The sequence below is a fragment of the Aythya marila genome (assembly GCF_965140915.1).
Source record: "Aythya marila genome assembly, chromosome: 1".
Taxonomy (NCBI): domain Eukaryota; kingdom Metazoa; phylum Chordata; class Aves; order Anseriformes; family Anatidae; genus Aythya; species Aythya marila.
In genome coordinates, this window is record NC_139042.1 from 26,419,368 (window position 1) to 26,436,855 (window position 17,488).

Sequence of the window (17,488 nt, forward strand, 5' to 3'; positions counted from 1 at the left end):
CTGATAAGGCAGCACCAGCCTCAGTTTATTAAATTCTGCACTGTTTAATAAAATGTAAGCTGAAATATGTTGGCTAATAAATTTTTAAATCTACTTCAATTCACAAATCTAGAAATAGCTCTCAAGCATGTGAATAATTCTTTTAAAATGAAAAAGACAGAGTGCATGGATTAAGCTTTTGTAGCAGCCTGAATTTGGGGCATGAATTACCAGAGATAGAAGCCCACTTGTCTGAACATTTCTGTCCTGAAATCTTTCCTTTCCTTTCCTTTCCTTTCCTTTCCTTTCCTTTCCTTTCCTTTCCTTTCCTTTCCTTTCCTTTCCTTTCCTTTCCTTGCCTTGCCTTGCCTTGCCTTGCCTTGCCTTGCCTTGCCTTGCCTTGCCTTGCCTTGCCTTGCCTTGCCCTTTTTTCTTTTTTTTCTTTTTTTTTCTTTTTCTTTTTCTTTTTCTTTTTCTTTTTCTTTTTCTTTTTCTTTTTCTTTTTCTTTTTCTTTTTCTTTTTCTTTTTCTTTTTCTTTTTCTTTTTCTTTTTCTTTTTCTTTCCCTTTCCCTCTTTCCCTTTCCCTTTCCCTCTTTCCCTTTCCCTCTCCCTTTCCCTTTCCCTTTCCCTTTCCCTTTCCCTTTCCCTTTCCCTTTCCCTTTCCCTTTCCCTTTCCCTTTCCCTTTCTTATCATTAATTGAACTGAGTTTCAGTTTGATTCTTAATTTCAGCTAAATACTTTTGTGCTGTCTTCTGTGTTAAGAAAACTCAAGCTTCATTCTTGTTATATTTTTTGTAGAAATTCCTATAGCTTTTCAATCCACCATGATTCAAATTTTCAACAACTCTCACCTACGATCCAATTAATAAGCTGAAAGCACTGTATCGGCATCTCCACAAGAATTCCAGTGATTGTTTGGTGTACACATATTTGTACTGTATTCAGTGAAAATCAGATGATTTCTTTCTTCCCCACCCCCAAGTGATGTTTGGAAATGCAGTGCATTTGGCATTATACTCCTGCTTAAAGAGTTTGCAGTGGTCATTTTGAACAGAAGTAAGAAAAAATATTCCAACAGTTAATCACAAGCTGCACATTGTCACAATGGACATTTCATAAATAACCAAGAGGCTGAAATTCATTTTCATAAGTTCTTCCATGAATAATTTAAAATTTTAAAAGCAAAGTCAAGCAGTATCACACTGAAAGAAAAATAACTAAATTTCAGTTAACTCTGCTGACTAGCATGACTAATTCTATCCACAGTTCAACCTATGTAGGACACACACAAATTTTGCTCATAGATACTGAGCACTGTCTCAGGATCTGGCAGGTGACAGTGTTCAAATGAGCTCGTGTGATTTTTTGCTCACCAGTGATATTGGGTCTAAATTGACCAACCTAAACAAAATTGTGAAGAGGTATGAAGTAGGTTTCTGTCTTCCTAATTAGCTTCTTTGATGTTTAAATTCATGTATAACTGAATTCAGAGACTTGATTTAATCTCTCTAAATTCCTTCTATGACAACTGCACTAAGATACAGTACTGCAGAAGGTAAGTAAAAATACCTGAATTTCAACTCCAACATGTGTTCTGAAAGACTCTTTCCCCCTCTCTTCTTTGGTAGAAATATATGCAGATAAATTTCCGGATGCTAATATTAGGTTCTATGAGTGCACCTTCAAAACTCTTTCCCTGTGTTTTTCTCTATTTTAGTCTTTATCAAGTAGCATAATGATAAAACAACACTTAGTGGGGTGCAAAACAGTACTGGGATAAATGTTCTTTATTTGTCTCATTATAGACTCTTTCATTAGTTACCAACTTCCATATTGGAAAAAAAAAAAAAATCACAAAAAAATTGGGGCATAGTATTCAAGAGGTGTGCATAAGTATCTATATGCCTTTGAAAAAATTCACAGGTGCCTGTGTCCATGGGAACTTAATTGGAAATTTTCATAAAATTATGTTCCGAGTCAAGAAGAAATACTGTGTTTTTCTGAACAAAATTTTTCCTTGCACTGTCTTCAGTACAAGGAAAGATACCAGCAAAGGGACTTTGAGTCACATTAATCTGTTTACTGGACATGATACCAGGGGTTCTGGTTGTCGGTTTAGAAGTTATTAATCAACCCACTCTGTTTATTAGCCATGCCATAAAAGAAGACTGTCTGGCTTCTAAGCAAGTAGTTAATGGACAGCTGCTGTGTATTTTGTGGGAACTTTGTAAGGACTGAGAATTGACTAAATTGTGGCAGCCAGCTCAGCCGTGTTCCTGTCTTTTTCTGCTTGCAAAAAATGGATGATTTACAATGGGCTTCATTTTGAAAAATGCCCTAACTTTTGTATTGTTGTTACAATAATAGTAACAAGAGCAAACTTGCTGCCTATTTTGGCTCAGAGAAGTAACAGAATTATAATTGCAGCTATTGGATAAAAAGAAGCAAACTCTGAAATCTCCCAGAACAGTGCAATATTTAAAGAGAGGAAAAAAAAAAAATAGTTCCAAGTGCAACCATTACTTAATATGGTGGCAGAGTTTTGTCATTTGTTTTCATTTAGATTAAGTTACTTTCACACAGTTTTAAGGCAAGATCTAAAGTCCACTAAAATTCTTTGGACCAGTTCCCGTTCTGCTCAATTATTACTCTACAATGACCAAAAAGATCTTTATTTGGCTGTGAGCTACAAAACAATCAGAAATTTTAAATAAAATAAAAATTAAATTAAATTAAATTTTATTAATTGAAATAGATGCTTACTGTGAGAAGCTTCTGATTTTCATTCAGTATTTCTCTTTGAAGGAAAGATGGTCCGTTAAATTATTGGTTTAAGAAGCTAGGGACACAACAAGTTCAATGCTATTTTCTCCTTCAGGTTCCTGCATGTTATATAATGTTATATTATGCAAATTTGTTCAACTTGCATAATATAAACGTGTTACTTAATTTATTGGAGTTGGTCTAGAGAATCCTTCTGGGTCACTCCAACTCAGGACATTCTGTGATTCTGTGATTAATTATTGCAAAGTCTTTTGACTCCAGAGTCTGGAGGCTGATGTGGAATTCGGTGTTTCTTACAAATAACTGTTCATATATACTGTGAAGGTAGAATTTCAATCCTTGGAATAGGCCGTACTTTACTGGATGTATTTCTATATGCAGTGAAGGTCTGTGTGTGGATCTTTGTGCATCATCTAGCTGGTCAATTTTTCCATTTCCTTTTGAAACCCTTTGAAATGGGATAATAGTCTTCTCTATCTTAAAAATAAATAAATAAATAAATTACATTAACATGTATATTAGCATGTATTACTTTTCTGGCTATGGTAGTCTGTTGGCCTCAAATGTTCTTTAATAGACAATCAGTCTTCAGCTGTACTTCTGGAGATGGATGCAGCCCAATATACAGGTAGGTAAGAAAAAACTATTTTATCTTAAGTCTCACCAGAATTTATTGTTCTACAAAGAGAACATTATAGAGATATTATTTTAAGAAATACCATGGAGATACTCTTCTTGAAGAAGTTTACTAGCCATTTCAGCTTTGCTTGTAAAGGCTATAGGTTTCCTGAACAAACAAACGATTTCTTCATCATTTTTGGATGTATATGCAGTGTTGCCGTGCACCATACCAGACTGCAGGAATTATTCATGTGCACTATGTCAGCTGACTTAAAGACATGCAATGTTCTTGCATTCTTCAGTTAGCTCCTGCTCTGAATTATATGTCTACAACCATGCTGGCTTCAGGAAGATGGAAACTGAGGGCTGAAGCCTCCCTTTCCATTTTTCAGAGTCTGATTTAATCCCTAGTATGGAATTTCAGATACTTGAATTTCAACCAGCAGTTTTAGAAAAAAACACCCAGCTCGCATCAAAATATTTTTTTTTTTTTGACTGCAAGTTACTAGGAGTCAGGGAAAAAAGGAGTGCTTGAAAAAGAAAATCATTTAGTAGTTCCCCCAATTGCACTGCTGATTATACTTAAGAAATTAGAAGTCTGTTGTTGTTCTAAATATCTCAACAAAAGAATCAAGAGTTAGAAGAAAATGGGAGATGATATTCTTGCATATTGGGGTTCTCCAGGACACTGTGTTCTGTGCCATGTAGTCAGGCTATACAATAGACCAGACAGAGAGAAGAAAAGCACAGATTAAATGCAGTTTCTGCTTAGAAGTTATAGTGTAACCCCTTTTGAGTGAGAGAATGGTGTTCAGAAAAAAAGAAAAAAAAAAGTGCAAAAGCAAGGGCATTGGGTACATGTGTAAGAACTGAACATCTGTGATCAGCCATCCTTGTAAATCATAGTCACTCAATTTTTTCACTTCCCTCCCCCTTCTGTTATGTTTCTTTCCAGTGAGACTCTGCAGATATTTGCCTAAGGCAGTTTAGGAATATCTTTTTAAAGACTTAACAGGAAGAAAAGATAAGCCCTCAGGTATGCAAACCCTTCATTGACTAGGTGCCCAGAAGCCTGGATGTTGTGCTTTTTTTTTTTTTTTTTTTTTTTAAATTCTCCACTTTGGTACAAAAAAATGTGGAAATGAGCAGTAGCAGGTGAAACAGATATTTTTACAACCTTTTTTGGGGCTCATTTATGTCTTTCTCATACAAATAAATTTTACTAAAATTTGTCTGCTTCATAGTCTACAGGGATTTATACCAAGACAATAATTAATAGATATCTGAGGACCATGTGCCTTCATTCTGGCAGTGTTACTGAGGGTGCTATTGGCCAGGAATTCAGCTCAGCTTTGGGAGCAATCCATTGTTCCTCATCACTGAGAAGAGTGATTGTATTAAATGTCCATGTTTGAAAGGGCTGAGTATCACTAAGTCTATGGTTAGGTCTTTCTCTTGATATCTGTGAACTTTTAGAAACCTAACCCCCCCCTTTTTTTTTTCTTTTTTATTGCAACAATTACTTAGGCTAAGATTTCTTGGAAAAAACAGAGGACTTTAGCTTTCCCATTAACAACCAACCTGCTGTGTCCCTACATGATGTTCTGAGGTTACAGTCTCATACCATCTTTTCCTGGTCACCCTCATTTATCTTATGAAACATACAGCTAGAGTATGCCTACATAAAATACTGCTTTCTGCTCCAGTTCAAAAACAGAGTAGAATTTAATGAAGAGATTGTGTAAAATTAATTTTTATTTTTATTTCCAAGTATTAGAACTGAGCTCTCTGCTAAGGCACTGAAGAAAAACACTACTTCTTTATATCATCATAGATTTAACAGAAACAAATATAAAGGCACACCAGTAGATGTTCATATCAGCCCCAGTTACTGGCTTGCCCTGAGTCCTCTTGTCTTGGCTTCAGTGCAATTTAATAACATTTCATTGCTAATGAGATACTTAAATATTCCACAGAAACAGGGCCTCAGCTTCAGTTGTAGAATCTGTACTTAGTGACAACAAAACCAGATTCCTTTCTAAATTGTAGGATATATAGTCTCAGTTTGGATATGCATTCTTAGCAGTAAAGAAAGAAAGGATGGTGTGGTTTGTTTTTGTTTGTTTGTTTGGTTGTTGCTTGTTTGTTTATTTTTATGTTAGGACAGATCTGGTCTGGCTAATTCCAGTCCCTAAACAAGGAATATATCTTTTCCCAGACTCCACAGGCGTATTAAGCAATTTTACATAATGCTTTACTCTCTGCATTAACCTGAAGAGCTGTGTATCAACACAAAGTACAAGATGAGATCTGGTCATTACTAGCCCATGAGATTGAATTGGAATGATGGGTCTCTATAACAAGCTTTAAGAACTTGTTGACAAATATATAAAATAATAAAATTAATACCAAAAAAAAAAAAATCCTGGTTTATATGGTTTACAAATGCTCTTAAAGCATTTGTAAAAGGTGTATTTTCCATTATTTCTCAAAATTCTTTTTCTATGTATTGTCCAGCTCCTCATACATTTTCATAATAACAATACTTAGCACTGCCATAACAGCTTATATTTTCCTGGCTGCATGCAAACAATTACTGATGTGCATCCATACTGACACAAATTAGACCCATATGTAGCTTTATCATGCACATACAATTTCTTCGTCATTTAATCTCTGTTGTAAATGACAACTTTGGAATTCTCTGTCTCTCTAAATCTGCATTTCTCATTGAATTTAAATGGATTTCAAATCTATAAATAACTGCATCAACCCTGAATATTACATTCAATTACTGAGAGTTTGCTGCTGTTCACATGGCATTCATGCTGGGCTTTCATGCTGTTTGCATTAGCAAACCTCTTCTTTCTAAAACAACCTCCTGTATTCATGATTAACAACTCAATCTGAGGTTGAATTTTTTAAGTATTTTTTTTTCTCTGAAATCTCTAGTACAGTAACTTTTTTAAAAAGGTAAGACCAGCTACAGCTCAGTGATTGTTCATTTAAGCAAGACTTTATTTCGATTCACAGTGGTTAGAACTAAGTTTGAACAAAAACAGTTCATCTGTTGAGCAGAAAGCAAACTGAGAATTATAGTGAGAATAATTGCATCTCATTACAGGCAGACAATGCATGTAGGTGCCCAGCAAGAGAGGGTCAGGTTGTGAAATGCTTATTTCAGGCAGCTGCTACTCCCCACTGGGAGCAAAACTGGATTCACTGATTGCACCTAAAATGCTGTTATGCAGTGGTCCTGTCCAAGGACGATGGATGAATTTTCTGCTTTATCTCTGGTGGTAGAAGCAACCCCAGGGCTGTCTTTGTACTGTGAGGAAGACTCCAATGCTGGCTGTGCCACAGTAGACAAGGAAAAGTGCACCTCACTACCACGGGCTGCCCACTAACACCCTGCTGCTGGGCAAGGAGCCGCTGTCTAGTCCCTCTGATCTAACAAATTGTGTTGACAAATGGACTAGCCAAATGTGCTGGACATGCAGCAGCTATGGTTATGGGGACTGAGCACTGGCTAACTGCTCTTCATTGTTATTTGCTGCAGAAACAAATGGGATTTAGTCTTGTGATAAGTTTAGACTGATTAAAGGGCAGTGTAAATGTGCAGAGCATAGTCTGCTCTGTCATTAAGGATAGACTGGAAAGGTTCTTCTTGAGTTAAAAATAAGTACTGCCTAATGTGAAAATTAGATTCATAGTTCAGATTTAATAGGTAATGGTGGAAGATGAAGAGCAGAAAGACTCAGAGGCTTACATGAGGTTTACATGAGCATAGACAATTCTATTAAGGAGCATAGATAGGGTTTTGAAGACCTGTCCAGATCTACTATGTGATAAAAGTCTGCAACATTGATTTGGAGCTGACCAACTCTATGGAATAAGAGTCTTTGTGCAGACAGGAGTTGATTATAAGTGGCTTGCCCAGATACTCCACATATTGTCGCGTCTACCTGCAAAGAAAATCGGTATTTTATTTCAAAATCATGGTATTATTTCAAAATCGTATTGAAATTAGGAAAGAACAAGACATTCACACTCAATGAAAGGTATTATAAAAGCAAAGGTGCAGCTAGAATGAAAAATGAAGACTTACTGGTTTCTTTGCTTTCTTCTTCTAACTCACCTATGCCCTGTTAATGCAGAGATTTCCACCTTGTTAAATGTGTACATATCCATGGTAGTCCGTGGTAGTTCAGGAAAAAAAAAAAAAAAAGCCACTTCTTTTTCAAGGGCAGAGTGGAAAAATAATAAAATAGAAACCTATTGTGATAGAGTGAAATGGCAAGAGAGACCTTTGAGATCCATTCACTTTTCAGTGCCTGGTTTCTTTGGGTCAGGAATTCAGAGCTGCTGCTAAAAGGAGTACCTGGGCTTATTGATAGGGAGAGACATGCACAGATCCATGTGCATATTCCACTGCAGATCTTTTCCAAAAGCATCAGTGGGACCCAGACCTGCCACTGCCTGTCTCTTATTTCAATGAATTTTCTTGTGTGCGAAGAAGAGCAAACACAGCCCAACTTAAAAGAATTCCTTTTGCTTTAAATGAATACAAAAACTAATAAATGTTCTATGAGGAGACTGCTTCTCAAGGCACTGTTCCCATAATGATTTATAAACAACTGTCTAATTTAAGAGAAGTGTGCTATGTGTCTCCTAAAAATATTTAAAAGATACCCTTGCTGTTAAGGCAATTAAACATTCATGAGGTGGAAAATAACAAGCACAAAAATAGTCATCATAGCATCAGATGGCTAATAAATATAATAATGGAAGAGATAGATGAGTAACAAGTAAAAGAGCTAAAGAGTAACAAAAGCTTGAGTCTGAAGTGCAGAAAATAATGATGAATAATACCAAATGAGGCAATAAAATATTGGTGAGCCAGAGACTTAAAATGCTCAAGGCAGCAATGTGATTATCCACAATGATTACTGAAATTTCTTATGAATCTGCACAATGCCAGCAGCATTTAATGTCTTCCTAAAACCAGCAGGGCATTACACAGGAAGAGCGATCAGCCAGCTCTTTAGCTGGAGTAAGAGAAGGTGAGTTTCTGTACTGCTTTCAGCCACTTCCCCTGCAGGAACTGCATCATGCATACAGTTAAGCTATGCAGGAATTTGTCTCCATTACTACCTTGAAGGGATAATGGAAGGACTCCTAAAAGCCTCTCTAAAATCACATCTTTTCTATGGCTTGTTTTAAAAAGTGTCATTCTCTTTTTGTTTATAGACTCTTTTATGAAGAGTCTTCATAAAAAAACTCATAGAGTTCTTTCCTCTAAATGTGAATTTCTGACTTGAAGGGAATAAATAACTATTTCCTGTTCCTAAATGCAAAGTCATTGTTTCCTTCCATTTAGCACTCAGTATTAAAAATAGGGATTTTTTAAAAAGTAGATTTATTTTGTATGACCTATGGATTAACAGACCAAAGTTCAGATGCCTAAAATACTGCCAAATGCTGAGCAAAAGCAAACTTGATGAGGTCCCATGGAGTTACCCATTTATACTAGATAGTTGTAAATATTATTATGTATTGTTCTTATACTGCTGGGAGAGTTCTGACTTCCATAATTAAAATTGTGAAAAGGACCAGGGCAAGAGGCATCTGTATCTCACAATCATTTCTGAGTGTTTCATTTTCTTTTTGTAAGAAAGCATGTATATGTAAGATCTTCTAGTTAGAGAACTACCAACTAGAGTCAGAAAAGAGAAAAGCAAGTAATTCTCATATTGTTTCACCTTTCCTCCTCAAGTCTTGTAACTGACACACCATTTAATTGTTATTTTTTCCAGGGAAAGATCTACAGAGATCAAAAATAAACTGTTATAGCATTCTGGATATCACCAGAAAGTGACCATTTCCATCACATGAGACTTTTCTATATTTTAAAGTCTTCAGTTTCTATAATTTCACTAATCCTTGTTGAAATTGAGAAATTAGAATCAGAATCCATCCTGCATTCAAGCTGTGAACAGGGAAAAAAAAAAATCCTAGATGTTCTTGGCTTTCAGACTCAGGATAACCTTTTTTATTTCCCTTTTGTGAGCACATGTGTTAGTAAGGACAGCACTGTGCTTTGCTTTTGCAAAAGCAGAGACCTGTCCAGAAACCTTCTTAAATATTACACAGCAGAAAGTTTATGGAAAAATCTGTTGAATATGCAGAGGTTTTGATTCTGAAGATTCATGCCATTGATTGCTTGGGGTTAGATACATCAGTTCTGCATTTCACTATCAAATTGAAAGAAACCTGGTGGAGTTCATTCCTTTCATCTTCCTCCTGACATCATCTCAAACAACTTTCATGTGGTTTCACTTCAGAAAGGAAGAGGGAAAGTTTTGATGTGCTGCTGGTTAGAGCACTGCTTGCCAACCTGTGGATTACTCTCTGCTCAGGACTCACACCAGTAATAAAGGGGAGGCATAGAGCAAAGCTTGACTCACCCAGCTCTGCCAGGCCCCTTAGTTTAACCTCCTGGCAAAGCCAAGTTTTCTGCAAGAAGCACTGGTGGCCCGCGGAGCTGCCCAAGGGGGTGGAATAGTGACAGAGATCAGAGGAAGATGAGGAGATAGCACTGGGAGGAAGCAGAGCTTGGGATGTGTGGACATCGGTGCAATGGCAAGTGCTATGGCTTAAGCAAGGCTTACAAGAGAGCCCAGGGAGCACAGTGTGGGATAGCAGCTTAAGACAAAGGAGAAAACTGTGAGGATGGGAGGGCTTGAGGAAAGCAGGAGGGGACAGAAGCAGGGAGACATCCCTAACTGTGGCTGGCTATCACTAAGGTCAAATATTGAAATGTCTGTAGAATTGAAAGGGTTAAATCCTGCTCCAGACCCGGGCTGGGGGCTTTTACCCCAAGTCTCTAACTTCCCACCGCAGTGTCCCGCTCAACCAATCTAGTTCAGAGTGGGGATCTTTCACTGTGATGGATACATTCCTGGGGAAAAATAATTCAACAGCTTCACATTTCAGGTTTCCCAGCCAGCTCCAGTATATGGCTGCAGAGCTGGATTCAGTAAATAAGCACCATCTGCCCAGGATTTCACAGGGCTGATTCCAGCTTTGCATGATGTTTTAAAATCTCTTTTTTTTTTTTTTTTTTTTTGACTCCACTTGTCCAAATACAGGTTTTGAAAGTTTTATTCTGTGCTGCTTGGCTCGAGTTTGATGGTTGTGTTAATTTGCTACTTCAGTAAAGTTGCATCCAAAAACCAATGGAATAACAAAGAAAAAAAAAAAAAAAAAAAAAAAAAAAGAGTCTGTTTCTAATAATATTTAATGGACTTAAAGCAATGACCTGGAAATCTGCAGCTTATAACTCCTCTAAAGAGTGTGTTTCCCATGGATTGCAATGCTATTTTCCCCTCAAAAAAATTATCTGAAAGACACAGGCTTTCCTAGGTCCCATGCCAGGGTGCACAAGCAGTGAACAGAATCCAGACATGGTGAAATAGGTTGATTTAACAAACTGAAATAAATATGCTATGTTGGGACAAATAACAGGTGCAGTGTTACAAAGAAACCCTCCAGATAACAGTATTTTATCAGACTTTGAAAAGACTGCATTCTCATTATCTAGGACATTCCATGTGCATGCTATGCACCAGCTCAAATTGCGTAGATGTAATTACATTTTTCATTGCACCAACTGATAGAGGAAGTTTGAGACAAAAAATATACATATATACTTTAAAAACGTGCAGGAAAAAAAAAATATATATACTTATTATTATTATTGCATATTATACATATTATTGCATTCCAAAAGAAACATAATAAAAGCTGGAATTTTCAAGCTGCGCAAATAATATCTGTCGTTTAACTGTAGTTCAGTTCATCAGCCTAACACCTAATTAAAATTCAGGTCCTGACACCAATGCTGCTTCACAGGACAAAAAAAAATCTTGGCATTCAGGCCAGTTCCTGAGGAGTACATAGGTTCTGATGGTCTTCTCTGAGGATTGGGACTAGAACAAATCTCTCCTCAGTCAGTTTTCTCCGTTTCTAGGATTAATTAAAAGTATATATATCTGAAAGCTCAGAGGCAGAGAGCCAAGGTCAGAACTGCAATGTGTTCTGTAGGCTATGCTTCCTTCTGCCCTGTTTGAGTGCATCTACCAGCCGTGCCCTTTACACATGCTCCCATAGTGTTCATGACATTAAACAAAACCCAAAAGAAGAGCAACTGGCCTACTAGGTAAAAATAGCAAAAGCGGTGATATGGATTGATAAAGATCATGGCACAGAGGTTTCAGTTTGGTATACAGCAATGTGTACAGCAACAGGCTGACTTGTGATAACGTCAAAGAATCAGAGATGAGAGGGAAGACAGAAACTGCAAGAGCGATGACAAGGAGAACCCTCAGAGGTCTGAGTCTGTAATCACTGCTTCAAAGAGGGGAGCATGGGAATCAAGGGAGGTTTTCACTCTTCTTTTCAAAATATGAAGCATATGAAAATGAATGAATATGATCAGAGGGCTGGAGCACCTCTCCTATGAAGACAGACAGACAGCTGGGGATATTCAGCCTGGAGACGAGAAGGCTCTGGGGAGACATCACTGCGGCCTTTCAGTACTTTAATGGAGGTCATAAAAAAGACAGCAACTTTTTACTCAGGCAGAGAGTGATAGGGGGAACTGCTTTAAACTAAAAGAGGGTAGATTTAGATTAGATATAGGGAAGAAATTATTCACTCAGAGGGTGGTGAGGCACTGGCACAGGTTGCCCAGAGAAGCTGTGGATGCCCCGTCCCTGGAGGTGTTCAAGGCCGGGCTGGATGGGGCTTTGGGCAACCTGGGCTGGTGCGAGGTGTCCCTGCCCATAGCAGGGGGTTGGGGCTGAGTGATCCCTTCCAACCCAACCCATACTATGATTCTATGAAATTATGAATGTGATAAAGACAAAAACAGTGAGCTACAATAAGAAAACGAACCCCTTTATAGCCCTGGGGTAAAGTAGGGAACCACAACAGAGTTCACTGTATCTAAACCCCCTGAATAATTACATTTGATCTATAACACACGGGTTACACTGCAAAGTCTCTGACCCTTGAGAAAATGGTAACAGATACAATTACTAATTTTGCTAAGTCTTGCGTTCATTTTGGTGTCAGCAATGGTCTGACATTAGGAACTGCATAGGCTCATTCTCCAAGTGTGAGATAAATGATGTCACTTTGGCCCAGGGCTTCTATACTGATGTGTAGTCTATGTAATTCTGGGGCATTTTAGGTCCAATCTGGTATTTATTTTCTCCCTACAGGCTGGACTGTGTGCTCACTGAAGTAACTCACTTTTTCTGACGATATGCTTATTCCTAGTGATTTCAGCAAAACTAGCAGGTAAAAAGAATAAATTCTACAATACACATAATGGTACTAATATCTCCTTGTCTGAAGGTCATCACTCCATGTTAAGGACTGTTAAACAAATTCTTGTTAAACATGTTAAACAAATTCTATTGTTTGCTTGTTTGTTTTTTTCTCATTTCTTACTTCGTTTAATTTTTGTGTGTGTGTGTGTGTCTTCCCTTGGATTTCATACATAAAGTACATATTGAGTTAGGTGTAATATGAAACGTAAAATGTTCCAGAATTCTAACTAGGGAAAAACTACAAAACTTCAATTCCATGAAGTATTTTTTAATTGTTCTTAACTTGAAAAACTTTAAGGAAGTAAAATGTTCCAAAAAGAACATTGTTTCTATGCAAAACATCTTCCCCAGCTTTATAAGCAGGTTACATTCTTATTCTTGTTGTATCATTCATCTGGCTTCAGCCCAGCTTGACTTTTTGCCGCCCTTATCATCTTTACTCTGCAACTTCTGATTGACTGTAATCTTTTTCATCCTCCTCTCTCTCTTTCACTTGCATCATTCTTCCTTGTTTCCAGCACAGGACATATGTTATTGCCCTTTTACTTTTTAGCAATCCCTCTTGAATACATATTAGATGCTTTGTGATCCTCATGTTTTCTTTTTGCTGAGAGATGGCTGTCTCTTCAGTCACTCACCACTGTGCGACAGATTCTTACAGTCATAAATCTGCAGAATTCTACTATCCTCCCTGGAATCGTTCTGATTTACATTAATAGAGAACCTGGCTTAAAATCTAAAGATGCCTCTTTTGTTCTACCTCAAAAGCAGCGTCATTACCTTCTCTCTTCTGTTTAAAATCATGTCTTTAAGGAAAGAGACTCATTGCTCTCCCGTAGTAATGTAGTATCTTTTAATAAGCTATAGTATATCATTTTTTAAAAGGAAAATGTATTTTACAAAATCTTTTCAGCCCCAATCACTTAGGATGTCACATTTATATTTGGTAAGTAAGATCTGTAGAGACTTTAGACAGGAGACAAAATGAAAACATGTACTCTAACTGAAATCAATAGATAGAAAGATCTGTCAGATCAGAGGATCAGTTCAGGAGACCAGCCAAGTTTCTGCTGCTTTGTACCTTCATACTGTCAAAAATTACTGCACAATATGAAACACAGCCTAGAACAAGCAGCAAATGCTCATTACAAGTGGGCTGAAATGCATTTTTGAACCCTGTGGAAAGGGATCACTTGAGAGCATTCCTGTAGTAGAGATCAGGGTTGCAGTGACTGCACTAGCACTTCCCAATTAATTTTTGAGGTGAAAAAGCAATTTCTCAATTCCATTCAGTGTTGTCGCAAACACAAAGATGTTTCCAGTGACCATAATAAGCCTCCCCATGGCACAGAGAATGACAGATCTGTGCAACTTTTTACAGTGACACTGCAGTTCCAGGGTACTCATTTGTTGTCATTTGGGGGACATAAACAGTAATAAGTGCAAAATCTTTGAAAGTCTGTATAACCTTTCCCCATTAAAGGGTAGACAGAAAGTGTCAGGATATCAACCCTATCCCAGAAGAGTAGAGTGGTTTCAAACATGCTGGGGAAAGGAGGAGGAAGAATTGCAGCTTTCTGGTGATAAATAAGAGAGGAGCAATGCAGCATGACTCCTGCCCTAAGACTCCCTGCTTTCTGGGGTGATGTCCACATGGCACCCCTACTGAGGAAGGCACATGTGCCTCTCACAAACGTGATGAGAAGCACTGATGTCTCATGGTTGCACACCCCAAGAGGGAAACAGGATTCTGTTCTTTGTTCAGTCTTGGACCAGTAAGACTCCCACAAATCAGATTAGGTAATCCTGCAGTTCACAGACCCACTGTCACTGGAAATTAACTTACCACTGGAAATTAACTTACCACCATAATTCACACTTCTATAAACAATTGCTTTTGTCTTTGGAGGACTGGACAATGGAGTGCTCCTTTCTCCAGCATGTCTAGGATAGGAATAGGAATGGAGACCACAGAGTGTTACCTCCCTTCATAATGCCATCAAGTTTTAAATAATTCATATATACAAAGTTTTTCTGATGAGGGAATATCACATAAATCTGAATTAAGAAATACTTATTCTGTTTTTTGGTTTTTGTTTGTTTTTTTTGTTTTTTTGTTTGTTTGTTTGTTTTTAAATATATACAAGGCTGAGGTAAAAGGCATTGCTGTCGTCTTGCTTACTTCAGGTGACTTCATCTGATAGCCATGCAAAGGTGCATTTGCCCTGTGTTCCTTCAGCCGTAAAACAAGGGTCACCTCAAAAGCTCTCTGATGGCATAATTCATGGTTTTAATTACACACAAGGTCTTTATTTTTAACTTTGCCTGTGCTAACAGGGCTGCTTTTTGGTGTTGGAGGGTAGTGGCATAGCACACTTATGACCATACGAATAAACTTTCTCAACCGGAAAGCAGGCTAGTTGTTACATTTGTGCTTTTAGCAAGATATACAATAAAATATAAGGCACAAATCTGGATTTGACCAACAGCATACCACAATGTGTCAATAGTAAGAGCATACAGCAGTGCTTCCATCTAGGATTGGACTGGAAGAGGTTAATTGATAAATAAATTATTTATTAAAAAAAAAAAGGGGGGGGGGGAAATAAGAATGACAGGGACTTTATTCCAGTTAACAACATTCAGGACCACCCATGACCCTTCAGTTGTTTGTCAGAGATAAATCTTTTAATCCACTAGACATCTTTAGTGCTGAATCCAGCAACTGGACAATGACAATTGCCATTAGCATTCTGAAGCTTAGTACAGCAGAAGCTCATATAACATGGGAATTGATAATGAAAGCTACTGAGTACCTAGGTCTTTCAATATTTATAAGTATATAGATTCCTTTTTTTTTTTTTTTTTTTTTTTAACCTTACCTGTCTTACTTGCTATAGAGTATGCATTTTTACACTGCAGCATCTAAGACCCTAATTAAAAGGAATATTTTCTTCTACAGTTTGGTGAACTGCTAATGATCATAAATTTTCTATTGCTTTTACTAAATTCAGGGTGATTTACATGAAGGAATTTCCTAGTATTAGGTTGGAATTGTCTTCATCTTAAATGCAACATTTTACATATAGTAATAGTACTTTTTTTTTTTTTTTTTTTTTAATAATAGGCTCTTGAATGGTATGCTATGCACATTTCTCAGGCCACAGCAAAGAAAATGCCTTAGATACTTGGGTCAGCTGTGTTATCTTAGATAACAGTAAAAAACAGAGTGAATTCTGCAAAACCGATAAAATTTATTGGGCATGTACCATGAAAAAGGTCTGTGTCAGTTCTATCTGTTTGCATTCTCTGTGTTTCTTTTCCTTCCTTCCTTCCTTCCTTCCTTCCTTCCTTCCTTCCTTCCTTCCTTCCTTCCTTCCTTCCTTCCTTCCTTCCTTCCTTCCTTCCTTCCTTCCTTCCTTTTCTTTCTTTCTTTCTTTCTTTCTTTCTTTCTTTCTTTCTTTCTTTCTTTCTTTCTTTCTTTCAAAAAAAAAAAAAAAAAAAAAAAACAAAGCACGTTATTACTTAATTCAAACAACCGCAGGCTTTTGCTCAAATTGAAATCCATCATGACAGTTCGGTGGACATGTGTTTGGGCATATATTACGCATTATGTAATCTTACACCAGTAAAGCTTCTTTCATGTTAAAGTGCATTGATGCCCATCAGCCATAATTGGTTTTGGCCTATCTGGGTGGTATTTGCAGGGAATGAGCTCTTCACAGGCTCTGCAGCTGTGCTCCTTGGGTGCCAGCATGGAGGCTGCTTGGGCAGCCATCAGAGCAGTGCTTTGTCAGCTGAAGGAGCATGGCCAGACAAATGAGAGAGAGGCAAGGCCGTACCTGCTACTCTCTCACGGTGTGAAGTAACTGTCAGGCCTGAGGCACACTTTTTCACTTTGGAAGCAAACGCATTATACTGTCTGTTTCTGTCCTATGCAGGCAAATTCAACTGTGTCTTGGCGCTTGCTTCCTGCAGGCTGTCATAATCAGGACAAATCAAGCAGAGCAGTAAGTACATATGTCCTTCACAGATCCCTGGCAACATAAATATTCAGTGTGTCCTTCTCATGGAACTTCTCTCAAAACATCTGTTTTGTTCGGTGGGAGGACCACAGGAAATAAAGCTACCCCAATGTGTTTTGTACTCTGAGGAAAAACAGCAAAAGTTATTGTGCATTAGAGCCCATGAAAAAGGAAGCCAAATATTGGGATTTATCTTTTTAGGATGAAGGTGGGAGCACACAGACACTGGGATGACACTGGGAAAAACTGACCATCTCAGGAACTTACCCAGGATGTCAGATTAAAGGTATGGGATGACCATCCATCCATCTCCTGTCAACCACACCCTTGGCACTGTTCACACAACCACCGTTACATAATGCTGAGGCTATGTCATCCCAATGTGAGCTGCAACACAAGCACTAACCCCTCACCTGAGGGTCCTCTGACATGAGCCCTGCCGAAAAAAAAATAATAAAATAAAATAAAAATGTGGAGTTTGTGAGACAGTCAGGCTTGTCAATCACATTGGGTATTAATCTAGTCCTAGCCATAGACCTGAAGTTTTATAATTGACGAATCATGTCATTCCACAGGAAATTTGATGAAGTCAGTAATGTTTTAGTTGAAGCCTGTTTTAAGACTCCAGTCTTCTGTATGGCCCACATAAGCTGAACCACGTAGGAATGCATATACAGTG

The 17,488-nt window shown here is 37.7% G+C and overlaps 1 long non-coding RNA gene across 1 annotated transcript; it reads left to right on the forward strand.

The window, feature by feature from the left end:
* Positions 1-12,675: 12,675 nt before the first annotated feature.
* Positions 12,676-17,087, forward strand: LOC309877474. Its single transcript, XR_014317367.1, has 3 exons — positions 12,676-12,752; positions 16,726-16,794; positions 17,011-17,087. It is a non-coding gene; the product is annotated as an uncharacterized lncRNA (long non-coding RNA).
* The last annotated feature ends 401 nt before the right edge of the window (positions 17,088-17,488 follow it).